Below are 18,355 nucleotides of genomic sequence, written 5' to 3'. Positions count from 1 at the left end.
CACTTTGGCATAGTTTCTATGGCTCAATGCCCTTGCTAGTGCCAACCACTTTACAGAATGTACTGGGTGCATTTTACATAACATGATTGCAAAGTAACTTTGGAAATGAAGACCCCTCACATGAGAGAGGTTATAGCAACGAAGGAGGTAGCTCTGTGCCAGGAGTTGAGATGCTAAAATATGATGGAGGATTGAGCACAGATGTTTTACTACAGAAGAGATATGGCTATTCTTCATAATACAGGAGTGGGTAAGAGTAGCTAGAAAGGAGACAAAGATCTTGGAATTGAAGAGTCAGAGCATACCCTCAAGATATAATAGAGTCAGTATAAGAGAAAATACAGGCTGAGGAATGAAAAGAGTGGGGCAGGATAAATTTATAAGGGTGTGTGAGGAAATTGATAGTTAGAGATGGGGCTAGAGGTGAATGATGTACAAGGGTGGCAGAGTGGTTTCTTACAGATGCACAGACATCAGTTAAAGTGACAAAAGCTCCAGTCAATCTGATCAACAGAACAGCCTACTCATAAGGTGGCGAGCTGGCAGAAACGTTAGCATACCAGGCGAAATGCTTAGTGGTATTTCGTCTGTCCTTACGTTCTGAGTTCAAATTCCACCGAGGTCAACTTTGCCTTTCATCCTTTCGGGGTCGATAAATTAAGTACCAGTTACGCACTGGGGGTCAATGTAATCAACTTAATCCCTTTGTCTGTCCTTGTTTGTCCCCTTGTGGGCAATAAAGAAATAAGAACAGCCTACTCATAAAATTAACATACAAGTGACTGAGTACTCCACACACAAGTGTACCCTGTGTGAGCGTATGAGAGAGAGAGAGAGAGAGAGAGAGAGAGGAACTTGTAGAAGAGCAAAACAAATATAACCTTAGAGAAAAAAGGATGGTGACAAGTGTCAAAATGCTGCTGGAGAACATCCATCCAAGCCATGCGACAATGGGAAAATGGATCAATAATGATGATGATGGTGATCATGATTATGGTCATGAATATGATCATGATATAATCCAGCAAAGTAATTAATGAATAGGTTCCCCTGCCTCATACTATCTATGATCGATGCAGAGGTAGTGTGGGAAGCTTGGTAAAAATGTTGCTTGAATATGGGATACTAACTCACAAATATCACCACCATCCACTATCAGAGAGATCTAAGTAGTGGCATAAACCATTAGTGTAAGTGGTAATGATTGGAAGGGACAACATGGCTATCAAGTTGGGGGGGGGCAGAAGGGAGGGTATACAGTGTCCTGACTTAAAGAAATAAACTGGAGTGTATCATATACATGAAAAATATTTAGGGACTGAAGTCCTGGACATGGAAAGTGAGGGCTGCAGTGAAAAGAAAATAGGAAAATAGAAGTTAATTATCATTAACCAGCAATGCAGTTTGACCTTTGCACTTGTTTCAATACTAACTGCAGTTAGTTAGGCCAATGAGTAACCAGAGACAAAAGATGTCAGAGGTGACGGTGTGGGAAGGTTAAAATAACTGACATGACCTTGTGAACCCAGACTAGGCTAGACATGGTACAAATTGAGGTTGATTTTGTGTCAAACTAACTCGAGAAAGGTGAATGTCAATCTATCAAGTATCGAAAACAGGTTTTTATAAATAACAATTATGGCTTCTAACCGAAACACAAGTTGAAGAATTTTGAGAACAGGGTGGAATTAATTATATGGACCCTGGTACCTTATTTTATTGACCTCCATGGAAGGATGAAAATCAAAAGGTGAAGCTATGAAACTGAAATCAGGACCAAGAAGAAGGAGCTGCAAGATTGCAATTATTTTTTATTTTATCTAGTTTCAGCTCACGAGCTGTGGCCATGCTGGGGCACTGTCATTTGTGACAAAATTAGAAATGTGACAAAATTAGAAAGAATTATCATTGCTACTACTACTACATTTCATTGATAGTTTCAGGGTTGACAAAGTAATGTATCAGTCAAGGGGTTGATGGTATTGATTAACCTTCTCCTTTCAAAAATTACAAACCTTGTACCTAAAGTAGAAACCATTATTATTATCAGTATTATCATCATCATCATCATCATTATTAATGCAATGAGCTGGCAGAATTATAAGCATACTAGGCAAAATGCTTAGCAGAATTTTGTTCATCTGTATGTTCTGAGTTCAAATTCCACCAAGGTAAACTTTGCCTTTCATCCTTTCAGGATCAATAAAATAAGTAATGTAATCAAATTACCTCCTCTGCCACAATTAAAAACCTTGTGACAAAATTTGAAACCATTGTTATTACTATTTAAGGGAGAGTTGGCAGAATTGTTAGCACATCAAACCAAATGCTTAACAGTATTTCTTCAGGTTCTTTACATTCTGAGTTAAAATGCTGTTGAGACCATCTTTGCCTTTCATCCTTTAGTGGTCAATAAAATAAGAATTGGCTGAGCACTAGGGTTGAACTAGTCCTCTCCCTTGAAAAAGTTGCTGGCCTTGTGCTATATATATATAAGGTTTCTCATTACAGTTCAACGCCCCTCATGGCATGAGCACTTTTATAAATAACAGAAATTATGATTTTTAACATGATCACTAGGTTATGAATTTAGAAAAGTATATACATCAAATTAACCCAAGCACTCTATTGATCTTGGATTGATTTGGTAGCATTAGAACTCAAAATATACCTAAAGACAACTAAGCATTTTGCCAAGCACCTTACTGATTCAGTTCTCAAGCACTTTACTGCTTTTGTCCTCTGCCCCCTATGAGATTTTTCATTCACTACCCAAATATAATTTCAAATTCAGGCATATAGCCAGCAGCTAGTATAGATGAGGCAGTCAGTTAAATCAAATGATATTTTATTTTATCAAATCCGAAAAGGTGACAGGCAAACTTAACCTCTGTGGGATTTGAACCAGTATTCTAAAAGCCAGAACAATTATTGCAAGGCATTTTTCCAATGCTCTAAAGACTATTTATCTACCAGCCTGCATTAACCTGACAACAAATTTTTTTTTTTTTTAAATAACTGCTTCAAATATTGGCACAAGGCCAGCAATTTTAAGGAGAGGGGATTAGTTAAGTACATCAACACCAGTACTTGATTGGTACTCTTCTACTGATCCCTGAGAAGGATAAAAAGTAAAGTTGACCTTTGTGATGTTTGAACTCGGAACATAAAGAGACAGAAGAAATGTTGCAAAATATAATGGCTTCTGATTTAGGGCAAAAAAAAAAAAAAGATATTATATATAGGCACAAGAGTAGCTGTGTGGTAAGTAGCTTGTTTACCAACCACATGGTTCCAGGTTCAGTCCCACTGCATGGCACCTTTGGTGTCTTCTACTATAGCCTCGGGCCAACCAAAGCCTTGTGAGTTGATTTGGTAGACGGAAACTGGAAAAAGCCTGTTGTGTGTGTGTATATGTATATATATATATATATAGATATATATATATATATATATATATATATATGTTTGTGTGTCTGTGTTTGTCCCCACACCATCGCCTGATAATTGATGCTGGTGTGTTTACATTTAACTTAGTGGTTCTGCAAAAGAGACCGACAGAATAAGTACTAAGCTTACAAAGAATAAGTCTTGGGGCTGATTTGTTCGACTAAATGTGGTGCTCCAGCATGGCCACAGTCAAATGACTGAATCAAAAGAATATATATATATATATATACCAATTGCCAGTGAGTGATTATTGGTCTATCACGGGAAGTAAGATCATTTCAATACATCATGATTTAATCTTGACTGTTCTTTGATATTTTATTCATCTTTGTTTTTTTCCAAAACATGCCAATGACCACTCTGAGATTTTTTTTTCTTAGCTCAATTTCATTTCACTTATGCAAACTGCTTAAGCCATGAATGTTTTCTATTCCCTTTTGAATATGTCTAAGTGTATATGTCTATATGTCTGCCGAAGTTAAGATAAGACAAATGCTGAGCCGATGATACCTTTACTGGTGCAAAAACACAATTCCACAGTTATCCAGTTGTCTTCAGACAATCAGACTGTCTTTTCTTGAAAGGCATGATGAGTATTTGAGAATTCTTGATTCTTGAGATCATCCTCCCTTCTTTCAATGTTAATACCTATTTCTTTATTACCCACAAGGGGCTAAACACAGAGGGGACAAACAAGGACAGACATAGGTATTAAGTCGATTAAATCGACCCCAGTGCGTAACTGGTACTTAATTTATCGACCCCGAAAGGATGAAAGGCAAAGTCGACCTCGGTGGAATTTGAACTCATAACGTAATGCAGACGAAATACCGCTAAGCATTTCGCCCGGCGTGCTAACGTTTCTGCCAGCTCACCGCTTTCAATGTTAATACCATCAACTGCCACTAAGCAGAGACGATTTCAATAAATCGAGAATTTATCTCATATGTTATGTAATGTACCTTTATTTGACTTTGTTGTTTAATTTTTGTCTCATTTATATATATTTTAAGAAAACTCACCTACACACCCACCCACATACATACATATGTATATAACAGAAAATAAATACCAAACTTCAAGAAAAGTAAAAAAACAAGTGAAAATATACAGATTGCCATCTTAAGGACAAATGTGTTTTAAATAACAACCACACAGAAGTTAAATATATATATATATATATCATGTTTTACTTGACTGCTCAACAAAATTAAACGAGGAATACAAAAATTTTCAATTTGAATAATGTTTTTTATTCTCATTTCATTCTTTTTTTGGAGGGGGAGCAGAAAAAGGGTGTTATTTTTAGCTTTACAGTTTCATTTTAGTTGCTTAAGGAGAGAAATGGGGGTGAATTAAAATTTCACATCGATTATAAAACTCAGATGATGTTTATTTTAATAAACTGAAGTTGCGTGGGTAGGGTTCCTGGGAATTGAAAAACAAACTCAAATTCAAATTTGATTTTTTAAAAAATAAAAATTTTAAATTTCAGTTTATTTCGGGTTGATTTTGTTTGTTATTGTTTTTTCTTGTTTTTATAACCGATTTCTGATTTGATTTTAAATTTCAATTTTCAGTATTTTATTATTACTTTTTTTTTTAAGTTTTGATTTCACCTCACTTCAATAGATCATTCTTTGATTAATATTAGCCTGTTGGTCATTTAAAATAATTATATCAGTTTTGTCGATTCAAAATTTCAGGAGAAAAAATAGAAATGCAAAAAAAAAAAAAAACAAAAGAACATAGCGAATAAAAAACAATATTGGAAGCAATTTTCAGAGTGAAGAGAGAAAAAAATTAAATATTGAAACCAGAACACAACTCTACCCCTTCGAAAATCTCGAATCAAACTCCACATAACAAGTTAGAAATCAATAGATTGGTGCTCAAAATAAGCAGTGTAAAAAAAAAATCTTTCCAAATAGAAAATAAAAACCACTAAATAATCCAGAAGCAAAAAAATATATATAAATATATGCTATAAATCAGAAAATTGATTTTGTTATTATTTTTCAAGAGGCAAAAAAAAATAATTTCTTGATATAGGTGGCTAACTGAAGAACCATCCAATTTGTTCTATAACATGCATTCTTAGTAGTTATGAGGTGATCTATCCATAATGTCAAAACAACCACGTTGGGATTCTCCCCCAGTTACAATTAACAAGTCAATGTGACCCCTGAGTACTGTTATTATCACACAGGTTTCCTTTTACATGTTTAATGCTACTTCTATCTACTTCATGTTTTTTATATCATTAATAAAAGCTGTTATATACTGGCATTTATAGATGCTGTATATATGTAATTCTAACAGAAAAGTATGTTGTTGTTATTATTGTTGCTTAGACCCAGAGCAACCCTAAAGAAGCAGATCTATAATTAAAAAAAAAACACCTGACCATAATCATCTTGTCTCTTTTACTTTTTTAAAAGGAATGTAGGCCTACATTATCTCATATCCTTTCATTATTCAAGATAGTAGGGCTCCATGAGTGAGAATTGGCTGCTATTTCTAGCCAGTCAGTGACCACACAGAGGCTGCTTTTTCACTGTGATTACTATCCTGTCTTTTTCCTTTTCTAGCAGAATGTTGATCTACATTATCATATGTGTCCTTTCACTATCCAAAATAGCAAAATTCAATATGAGTAAGATTTGGCTGCTATTTCAAGCCAGTCAGTGACAGCATAGAGGATCCTTTGTCAACTCATAAAAAGCATGAGTAAAGTCAGAACCTGGCAAAACTAGTCAGCCTCTGTCAGCGACAAAAATATGTGTGGCTATATGGTTATGGTGCAGCTCTACTGACCATATGATAAGAAGATCAAATCTAAACAGAGCCTTACTATTATGTAACTGAACAAGTCACATAACTCCAGTTGGAAAGAATGAGAAAAAGTAATTTTCAAGACTCTTACTTCACAGATAAATGTTTAATAACAAGAAAGATACCCAGCTGTAAATTGCTCCAACAATATACAATATATTAGCTGGATAAAGGCTGATATATCAGACTAGGCTACACCACAACCCCAAATGCATACACAAAAAAAAACAGTCATGGTAGTCTGGAAAATATGAATGCAGAACATCACATTTTATTCCACATCATTTCTCATTGATATGTGTGAATGTGTGTATGTGAGCAAGTATAGCCCATGAAATTATAATCCTCAGATGATTGGATATGTAACATATGAAACACAGAGACTTCAAAGTCTGGAGTCTCACACAGATATATATTTTAATATCTGTATACATGGATTAAGCATATGAAAACCAGCATATTTTGTCAACTGCATATATAATTTCATTAACTCTATCCCAAGAAAACAAACACTTCTGTGACACTGCATTTACATTGCAGCAAGGCATAGCAATGTATGTTGCAAGACTTAATATTATATATATATATATATATATATATATATATCATCATAATCAATATTATCAGTGCTTTAGCATCCATATTTTCATGCTTGCATAGGTAGGATGGAATTAGTGGAGAAAAGTTTTCACATAATCATATATTCAATTAATAGTGACAGAAGCAGTATTAATATCAAAAGACATTCGTTAAAGCTAACTTAATGTGGATGCACAAGAACACCAAATACTGCATTATTTACCTTGGCGACCCTCCCATATGGATGCATGGTGCATAAAAGCACTCATATGTATATTGTTGGAAGAGGAGAATCATCTGCTACAGGCGCTGGAACTACCATATGATATGATTTCACCCTGCCCAGGATCATCAGTGACAGAAACCCAGTAGTGACATAACAGCTGAATCGCTGAATCTCACTGTCAAAGAGATTTTATTTATATATATATATATATATGGGAAGCCATTAAGCAAGTGCCCAACTATTTCCCCTGATCGCTCAACACCACATACCAGCAAGTAGGGGAGAACACAAGTAGATGTTCAAGACATGTGCAATCAAAGAAAAATAATGTATCCATTAGAAAGATGGGGAGTGTGTAAGTATACATCTGTATACATGTGTGTATAAGCATGTGTGTGTATATATATAATATATACATACATACCACACTCTAAAATTAGCTCTCTTTTTGTGTGTGAGTGTATATATATATATATATATATATACGTATATACATATACATATATATATATATATATACGTATATATATACATATACATATATATATATATATATATACGTATATACATATACATATATATATATATATATATATATACGTATATATATATATACATATATATATATATATATATACGTATATACATATACATAGATATATATATATATATATATATATATAATATATATATATATACACACACATATATATATACACACACATATATATACACACACATATATATATAGCACAAAAATGGTGCACTAATAGCAATTATCCTATGGAGTCCTTGGTGGATAAACGTCAAAGCAGGACTCTAATAGGCCAGTGGGAAATAAACCCAGCACCCAGAGGGATGAAGCTAAATATCATAAAGGAGTCAATTAACTGAACACTCCACTATTTCTGCCATTCCAGCGCAATATCCTGATGGCAAAAGATGGGAAATTTGATGTGTGAGTCATTTCAAATTCCTGGCTATACATATCATAGAGAACCTCTTCTGGCCTCCATATTCAGATGTAATGTGAGCAGCATTATGAACACACACACTCCAACTATGACCATCACATGTTGCTTTCCAACAGCAGTCTATATAAGGCTACATTATCATTGGCGTACTCAACTTCCTTTAAAACAATAAAATATGATTTAAAGGACTAAATAATTATTTCTAGCAGATTGAATGGCCGTGTAGGGGTTTCTTCACTGATTTATCTGCTTGGTTCATTTGAGGTTGTTGCAAGACGAGTCCCTGGTTTGGCATCATTCACTGCTCGGGAAGAAAAATCTATTGACTAATAGTTTTCTTACACCCAAGAAATTGTTGAACTACTGCTTCACCCAGCCAGCACAATATTTCCGAATTATAAAACACCTTTTATGTTCTTTACAGCACTAGTGACACAAACCAAGTTCTTTAGTCTCCTTAAATCAAGACTGTAACTCTCAGCCTTAAAAACCCAAACCAGGCAGTTTAAGCATTTAGCATTTAAACTCGCCATATACAGCCTCAAATTTTCTACCTGTTTTATGTTCAAACTGACCAGATCTGATCTCTCACACTTACTCTACAATGTCATTGTAAAAAATATACAATGACATCTGTGGAATCTTAAAGCTACAAGATAACACAAGATTATAATTCAAATCAATGTGAATGAATATGCATTACATTAGACAGAGTAATCTGAATGCTAAAGGGTTAAGAGCAGGCTTTGCTCTGACAAACATCTTGACCATCCAGAAAGCTTATTTGCACATAATTAACAATGTAAATTTAGACAACTGAATTTACATCAGCTGCTATGAGCTGTTTTGAAACTGAGTCCAATGTAACAAACCCCATGTTACCGAATATAATAATGGTTTCTAGCATAAGTACAAAGGAAGAGAAATTTAGGGAACAGAGTGTAGTCAATTAAATCCACCCAGGTACTTAATTAGTACTTATTTTATTAACCCTAGAAGTATGAAATATAAAGTTGACCATGGCAGGAAGTGAAATTACAACATAAATGTTGTGAAATACACCAATATATCAAGTCCAATACTGTACCGATTTTATCATTCCTACAGTGTATATCAGTGGTTTTCAACCAATTTTAACCTATGAACCCCTTTTGTTCCTATTTTCCTCTACTGGATCCTCATAGCCATTTGATGTTTAGAAAAAACCCATTATATTTTTTAAATAAAATATTATTAAAAAGTATATAAAAATTTGTTAAAATATTTTGTGCATTGTAAAAGTATAACCAATTCATTGCACATATATTTTGCCGACAAAATCTTATATGGACCCCCAAGGGCCATATGGACCCTGGTTGAAAACCACTGGTGTTTATGACCATAAATATGCATGCTATCTTATTGAATTGCTGACTGTAACAGCTCCAGGAGAGCAGGTGTCAGGTAATTATTCCACAAAAACTTTGGACAATGAAAAGCAAAGTCTACAAGCTTGTTTTTGTTGTTTTATTTTTGGGAAGTGGTGGGTATAAATTTTACGGCTCAAACTATGCTAGAATTTCTGTTTAGCAAAACGAATAAAGTATTCAAGGAAGAAAAGAAATACAAATTGGTTTCCAACCCACATGAAAGGACGAAGCTAAATATTTTGATGTTCTATTGTCTTCAAATCTCCAGCGTCCATAGAACTATAACAAGGTGACAGACAAGCAAAGCTTCACAAGCTGACATCACAAGATTTATAGCAACAGTGACCACCAGTTTAATATACATCTAGATTGAAAACTTTGATGAACGGAAGGCTTTGATAACAATAAAGCTGTAACCCATTGCTCTGTACTTTCTTACTGATGCACTATGGTATTACTCAATAAACTAGCTTCCTCTCTACTTAGATAAATAGCCAGAAAGTTAAGGTATAATTTCTCTCTCTCCCTCTATCTCACCCTTCCTCTCTGCAGTAAATAACAGTGGTTACAAGGTAAGTAGGAGAGAAAACTGTAATTGTTAAATTTTCTGATAAGCCAAAACATTTCTGCCTTCGGCAACCACAAGGAAATGACGGCAGTGTTAGGATGTCTGCTCCTCTGGAGTAAACAGATATATAGTCGTTCCTTGAGGAATAATGCTTAATATTATGAAAGGTCAAAAGTCCACAACCTGTACTCTATGAGTTGCACTAAGTTGTTAAAGGAACAATGACTAAAGGAAAGAAAGAAGTGGGAGAAGAGAAAAGGGAGAAGGAATGAGGAGAGGAGGTGAGATGTGGAGGGATGAGATGGGAAGAAGAGAGATGTGAAATGGCAGGTGGAGAGATATAAAGCAAAGAGTAGATGTCAAGAAGATGAAGACAAAGCTTCAAAGGAGAGCTGGAGGAGTAAGAAGAGAGAGAGGAGGGAAGAGGGAAAGAATGGAGGGAAGAGAGAACAGAAATAATTAGCAATGATAGAATTATTAATGTAATAGATTGAAATATATAAAAAAAAATTGATTTTCTGTGATCTCTGACAATTTTGTTGAAAGAGGGAGAGTGAGGAGAAGGAAGAAAAGAGAGAGACAGAGAAAGGTAGAGAGATACAAGGAAAGGTAAAAAGTGAAAGAGAGAGAAAGAGAGAGAGAGGTAAGGAATGGCAGATAGGCAGAGGAAAGTAGAGAGAGAGGGGAGCGGCAAGGAATGGCAGAGAGGCAGAGGAAAGTAGAGAGAGAGAAATTGATACAGAGAAAGGATGAGAGAAAGAGAAGGAATGATTTGGATGAAAGAGAGAAGGGAAAGATATTGGGAGAAAAAGAAAGAGGCAGAAAGAGAGAGGGAGGGCAGAGACAGGGGTGACAATTGTAAATTATACCTGACATATTAAACCATTGTAAAGTATGTCTTTATATCAAATATAATATAAATAATTAATTTTATTTGAACCACCACCACCACTATCACTACCACAACCACCACCACCACGACCACCACCACCAAAACCCACCTACCACTTAGTTTGTCTGCTCCAGAAACTCAAGCAATAAAATATTTCTTAACAATTAATTCGTTTATTGGTTTGTCATATTTCTGGGTTTTGAAAATTTGGTCTGCTTTTGACTTTTTTGTTTTTTGAACTTTTGTTCCCATTTTTTCCTTTTGTTGGCTTTTTTATTTTATTGATTTTTTTTTAGTGGGGAGGAGGTCTTTTTTATGTATTTATTTATTCATTTATTTATTTATTAATAGTAGTACTTTTTGTTGGCAAAAATTATGCTAGAATTTCTATTAGCAAAATAAATCAAAAAAATATGTATATAAATAAAAGGAAGAAATAATAAATTGGATTTGAAATTATCGCTTAATGAAAATTTTGAAAAAAAAATCAAAATAATAAAAAAAGAAAAAAATATCAAACAAACGGTTTTAGCTTTAGGCAAGAGATTCAATTTAAAACAAACCTTACCATTGGTAGATCTTTGAGAAAATATCTGAAATTATTAAGATATTTTCATTACAGCAATTAATTTTGTCAATAGACAAAATAGAAAAAAAAAATTCTAATCTTCATAGAAGAGTAAAGTGAGAGGGGGAAAGAGAAAAGAAAAACAGAAAAAGAAAAAAAACAACAACAACAACAGAAATCACTTGTAAAGAGAGAAGTTTCAGAACAGGAAGAGTAGGAGACGAGAATGGAAAGAATACGAGGAGTAGAGAGAGGATGGAAAGAGAAAGAATTAGAAATTGGTAGATTACTAGAGATAATAAAAAGGAAATTTTAAAAAATTAAATTCCAGAAAGATCCTAAGATTTTTTTAATATGAAGAAGACACACATCTATTTATATACATATGTGCGCGCGCGTGCGTGTGTGTATATACATATATATATAAAATGATACACACACATATATATATATATAAATATATACACACATTATATAAGTATACGTATATACATATATGAGTATATAGAGAAGCATATATAGATGTGAAGAGGCACACATACATACAACCGTATTTTCATTACACACACACACACACACACACACACACACACATAAATACATGTGTCTTTGTGTTTAAGCAGACCTCTGTGCACATGTCTATGTGCATATACATATATATGATATATAAGCCGAACGTGGCCGTAGCCAGTACCGCATCGACTGGCCTCCGTGCTGTGGGCACGTAACAAGCACCATCCAATCGTGGCCGTTTTGCCAGCCTCATCTGGCACCTGTGTCGGTGGCACATAAAAACACCATCCGAGCGTGGCCGTTTGCCAGCCTCGTCTGGCACCTGTGTCGGTGGCACATAAAATCACCCACTACACTCTCGGAGTGGTTGGCGTTAGGAAGGGCATCCAGCTGTAGAAACACTGCCAGATCTGACTGGACTGGTGCAGCTTTCGGGCTCCCCAGACCCCAGTTGAACCGTCCAACCCATGCTAGCATGGAAAGCGGACGTTAAATGATGATGATGATGATGATGAAGCATATGCATTTATAAATATACATTGAGAGGTATATGTAAACATGAAGAAGCACACATGCATATAAATGTATTTGTATATATTTATTTGTGCATATGCATTACGCACACTCTCTCTCATACACACACACACATATACACATGTTTAAGTGTGCCACTAAAGGAAAAGAGAACAAAATACATTGCATAGAATTTGTATTTATATGTCGTTAAGATTGAAGTCTCAGACACATGAAGTCACGTGCGTAATTATTCAGGTGCTTGCCAAATGCAACTTAAAGAAGCTTGTTTTATTGGTTATGAGTAAGCTTGGTTGCCATGAGATGGAACTTGTTGCAAGCTGTAGTTGTGAGGCACTGAGGTTGCCACAATGTAAGGGAATGCATGGAAAGCACTCTGACCATAGTTAACTTTTATTAAGCAGGTTTAGTTCTCATAATTTCTTTTAGTGGTAATTTTTAGCTAGCATTATTTTTTCAGTTGATTGGTTAAAAAATATCCCAAGAGAAATGCTCATCCTTGATTGGAAATAATACCGGATTTTTTTGTAGAGAAATAACACAGCTGTTTTAATATATGTAGCTTCTCAGACAAGCAAAAGCTGCAGTTACATAACACTTTAGAATATGAGGAAGGTACATTTGAGGAGCAGCATAGACTGAAGCAGCCTGTATCTCTGAAGTGAATTCCTATTGCCACCACAGATGAGTATCTCTCAAGGGACAGTTTCAACCAATCAATGCAGAAATTAACAGCAGTTAATGACTACATCAAAGGGAATAACGAGGTATTAAAATCTCTTAGCTAACCACACTTAATTTTATCTGGATTGCCTCCCTTACAGCCTAGTAGCACTAAACACTGCATTCTTGCATCAGCTTGCAATAATCTCCATCATTTGGCTTGCTTGATTAATGGAATCCAAGCTTACAATCCACTAGCTAGATCTTCTCTTCCAAGTCACATGTGGCTAAAACTTAAATAATGGCAAAAACTTGATTGATTAAACACATTGAGAAATGAACACTACAGTCAACAAGTGCTCAGCTATGTATGCAGTGTGTGTGAGTGTGTGTGTGTTTTGTGAAAATGCACATAACGATACAGTAAATGTGTATAAATTTCATCCTAGGGTTATTGTTATTACTATTATTATTATTATATTTATCCTACAATATATCGGTATGGTTCGATGCAACCCCAAAATACTGGTTCAGCAGTCAGCATCATTAGACTGTCACCGGCATAATGGAATAGGAGCTTTATTTGCATATTCAAAACATTTCCATAGACAAATTGAAAAGATATATCTATATACGTACATACATACATACATACATGTGTATGTAGGCAAGTATAAAGATTTAGATTTTAAATTGGAAGATCTGTGAACCAGTTTGATGTTGAGCTGTTTGTACTCTTAAGCGACTACCCTGGATAATTCTCAGTATAAGCATGGATTATATAAACTACCACAACGATAAGGAGGAAAGGGTTAATTTGGTTGCCATCACCATTTGTAACTATCTTTAGAGAAGGTGGAATGAAACAGTCAGACCTGAGCACACACACACACAACCAAACATACATATATACATACATGCACACACACACGTATATATATGTGTGTTTGTGTGTCTTCTTATCATCATTCTTTTAATTAATATCCTTCTGTGCTGGCATGACTTGGGCAGATCTGAAGAACAAAGTATTACCACTCATCTGATCTTGTACCATTTTGATCTTGTTTGTGAATCAAAGGCTCTTAAGATCTAACCATACCATCAATGTCATCTTCACTGACACACAGCTTTCATTATTATCCTCTGGCAAGTCATCACGTCTGTAGTAACAACATCGCATGTCTCGCCCCTGCACACTTCCCGTGTTGTTCTTTATAGATCAGCCATCTCTTTAGTCCACTTGCACTAAAGCTTTCAAGTTAGCATTGCATACCTAACAAAAATTGTACGCATGCATGCATACACACATATATTCAAACTAAGGTTTTGATCACTTATTTAGGTATACCAGTACAACATTTCATACATATCAAAGAATACGGAGACCAGTGCATCACAAAATTTTTTTAGTTAGTCATACAGCTTGAAAGTACACTTACCACCTATTTCCAAACGCAAGTGCCCGGCATTGAGTACACTTACTACCCGTTTCCAGAAATAAGAGCCTAGCCCCAAGTGCACTTACCACTACTCCACTCACGGATGCATCATGAATGAAACAAGTAAATACACAGCATCCATGTAGCTACATGGGATACCAGATACTAGTTAAGTATAATGATACATATCTACCTTAGGGTCTTACCCTCCAAATTTTCTGTAGCTGTTTACTCTCTTAGCCTTTTTAAATGCTTACTAAATTATCACACAAAGCAGCAGGGGACTATCATTATGGTGGGAAGAACTAGTCCCACTCTTTTATCCTTCAAGTTGTATTGGTTTTGTGCTACAAGTACCATGTGTCCAAGTGGCAACAGAACATGGTTAAAAAGTAAGCTGTTTCATATATATATATATAAAATTAAGAGGAATGACCACTAAAGTGGACACCTAATATGCTAAACATAGACGTCAAATCTCAAGAAAAATCTCAGCAAAAACACCAAAATGTAAAAATGAACAATTTTCATTTGTCTTCCTCCGTTTTACATTTTGGTGTTTTTGCTGAGATTTTTCTTGAGAACACACTCTTCGTGGTAATGGCAATTTGACATCTACGTTTAGCATATTAAATGTCCACTTTAGTTAGTAGTCATTCCTCTTAATTTTGTATGTAACACAACTTTTAATCTTCGGATTATTAAATATGCTAAGCCACTGGTTTTAATTGATTAATATCAATTTCTACCCTTATTATTTAATTATATATACACACACACATGCACACGTGCAGTCAGATACTATTTATTCAAACAAAATCCCATAGTGCTCAATATGCATTTGTAGAGAGTCACATAGTATACACATACACGTCTGTGCATGTATGTGCGCGCACATACACACACACACACATACACAAGCATGCATACGCACACACACACACACACACACACAGATGGATAGACAGACAGATAGATATATAGACAAAAAGATGGATAGACGGACACACAGACAGACAGACAGATGTAACTAAATATCACAATACATTTTGTCTATATCTCTACCAATTATGCTAATCCCCTGCACTTGTAACAACAACAATAGTAATTTATAATGATATTAGACTCACACACATACACATAACCACATGCATGCACACACAGGTACAAATCAACATTTCACTGGCATTTGCTACACATTTGCTACAGCAATTGTATTTATGATAAACAGCAATCATAAAACAGAGGGTCTAATTAATCGTGATTGACGATTAATTATAGTCATAAGAATCAGTATAATTATAGGTTAATTATGTGTATGAATGTGTACATGTGGCTTGTATGAGCATGTACGTATTTGTGTGTGCGTGTTAAAATGAGTATGTACTTGCGTGTGGGTGTGAGTATGTGTGTTTAAATGAGGAGGACCATGTGTGTAAATGTGTGTGTGTGTGTGTGTTCACACATTTATGGTTGAATAAGTATGATTACATGTGCATGTGTACATGCATGTGAGCATGCAGATGTATGTATGGATATGTCAGTGTGTGTATGCGCATGGAACTATATATGTGTTTGCTTCTACGTGAATGAGTGAGGTACAATGGAAATACTGGAATTAATGGTAAGAGGCGGGCAAAAACTACCAACAACATCAATGAAGATTTCTTGGAGACAGTGACATTTTGTCATTCATCATCATCATCATCATAATCGTTTAACATCCGTTTTCCATGCTAACATGGGTTGGACGGTGCGACCAGGGTCTGGGAAGCCAGGAGGCTGCACCAAGCTCCGGTCTGATCTGGCAGTGTTTCTACAACTGGATGCCCTTCCTAACGCCAACCACTCCATGAGTGAAGTGGGTGCTTTTTATGTGCATGTGCCACCGGCACAGGGGCCAGAGGAGGCTGGCAACGTCCACGATTGGTTGTTGCTTTTTACGTGCCACCGGCACAGATGCCAGTCAAGGCGGCGCTGACATCGGCTATGATCGGATGGTATTTTTTACGTGCCACAAGCACGGGTATCACAACTACAATTTCCATTTGATTTTTATTTTGATGTACTTGACTCAATAGGTCTCCTCAAGCACAGCAAGTTGCCCTACGGTCCAAGAGAAGCACAGCAGGCCATCCTGCGAGCTATGAACTCACTTCATTTGTTGGGTCTTCACAGTCACAGCATATCTCCTTCTTATATTATTACTTTCACTCTTTCAAGTGCAGCTATGCCAAAGCACTACCTTCACAAGTATCTAGCCATTTCAGAAAGAGAGATTGGTAAAATGACCAGCTGGCTAAATTTCTCCCCATGTAAAGTGATGTATGTCCAAACAAAACAAAACTTTTTATTCAACAAATCAATTTACAGCCAATCTTTCACTGATTATATCATTCACTGTTTAATGTCCACATTCCATGCTGGCATGAGTGGGATATATATACACACACACACACATTATATATATATATAACACAAGCATAACCTGTAGAGTTAAGAAATTTGCTTCTCAACTACATAGTTCCAGGTTCAGTCTCCAGGAAGGTTAGTCAATACCAGTGGTTCTCAACCAGGGTCCATATAAAATTTTGTGGGCTCACACAACAAAATAGTATATTAGGGATCCACTATTGTATTTCAAGGGTCCTTGAAAAACCTTTGCTTTAGACGTTTGTATTGGTATGCATTTTACAAGAAACAGCTAAGTTTCTTTGTGTAATGTTTTACAAAGTTCAACCTATGCAAGTTGACGTGTGAAAAGCAAAATAGGAATTTTGAAAGAAGTTTCTATAAAACTAGTTTTTAAACATTGAATGACTTTGGGGATCCACCAATGGTAATCCACCAATGATAATGAAATGGTAATCAAAGGGGTCTATAGATAAAAAAATGATTGAGAAGCACTGTTCAATACCATCAATCCTAGTACTTTGTTGGTACAAAATTCTAATGAACGTGCATGGCTTAGTGGTTAGGGTCACAAGGTCATAAGTTCAATACCAGCAGTGCATTATGTTCTTGAGCAAGACACTTTATTTCATGTTGCTCCAGTTCCCTCAACTGACAAAAATGAGGAGCATTTGTATTTCAAAGGTCACAACCAAATAAAATTCCACAATGCATTTTGTCCGATGTCCTAATGAATTTGCTAGCTCACTGCCTCTGCAATAATAATAACAGTTTCAAAGTTTGACACAAGGCCTCCAAATTTAAGGAGAGGAAAGTGGTTGATTTCATCAACCCCACTACTCGATTGATACTTATTCTATTTACCCCAAAATGATGAATGGCAAAGTCAATCATGGCAGTATTTGAACTCAGAATGTAGTGGCAGACAAAATGCAGCTAAGCATTTTGCCTGCGTGCTAACAATTCTGCCAGCTCACTGCCTTAATAGTAATAATAATAATAATAATAATAATAATAGCAATAGTAATAGAAAGTAATGATAATAAATTCTTTTATTGGTCATAAGTTGATAGACATAAATTATGACAACAGAAACTCAATAACTTCATTGTAGTTCATATGATGTTTATGAGTGTGTATATATGTGAGAATGCTTGATGTATGTGAGAGAATGGAAGTGTGAGTGAATTAAAATGTGTGTGTGTGTGCTTGTAAGCATGTGAGTGCATGAATGTTGGTTCCCTCAGATTTTTACCTGTTTGTATATATTTAAATATGTGTGGCTATATCAGT

The 18,355-nt window shown here is 35.3% G+C and overlaps 1 protein-coding gene across 6 annotated transcripts in view; it reads right to left on the bottom strand.

Annotated features, from left to right (window-relative positions):
* Window positions 1-18,355, bottom strand: part of LOC115212791 (serine/threonine-protein kinase MRCK gamma) — a 428,828-nt gene that overhangs the window by 264,738 nt on the left and 145,735 nt on the right. For 2 of the 6 annotated variants that reach the window (XM_029781487.2, XM_029781485.2), the window contains exon 2: window positions 11,502-11,526. The exons of the other annotated variants lie outside the window; for them this stretch is intronic. The gene's annotated coding sequence lies outside the window, so the exon portion shown is untranslated. The remainder of the gene's footprint in view (window positions 1-11,501; window positions 11,527-18,355) is intronic. 6 annotated transcript variants of the gene reach the window in all.

The sequence above is a fragment of the Octopus sinensis genome, linkage group LG6 (assembly GCF_006345805.1).
Source record: "Octopus sinensis linkage group LG6, ASM634580v1, whole genome shotgun sequence".
NCBI lineage: Eukaryota > Metazoa > Mollusca > Cephalopoda > Octopoda > Octopodidae > Octopus > Octopus sinensis.
Note: the sequence above shows the minus strand (reverse complement) of the source record. Positions and strands in the feature narration are given on the sequence as shown.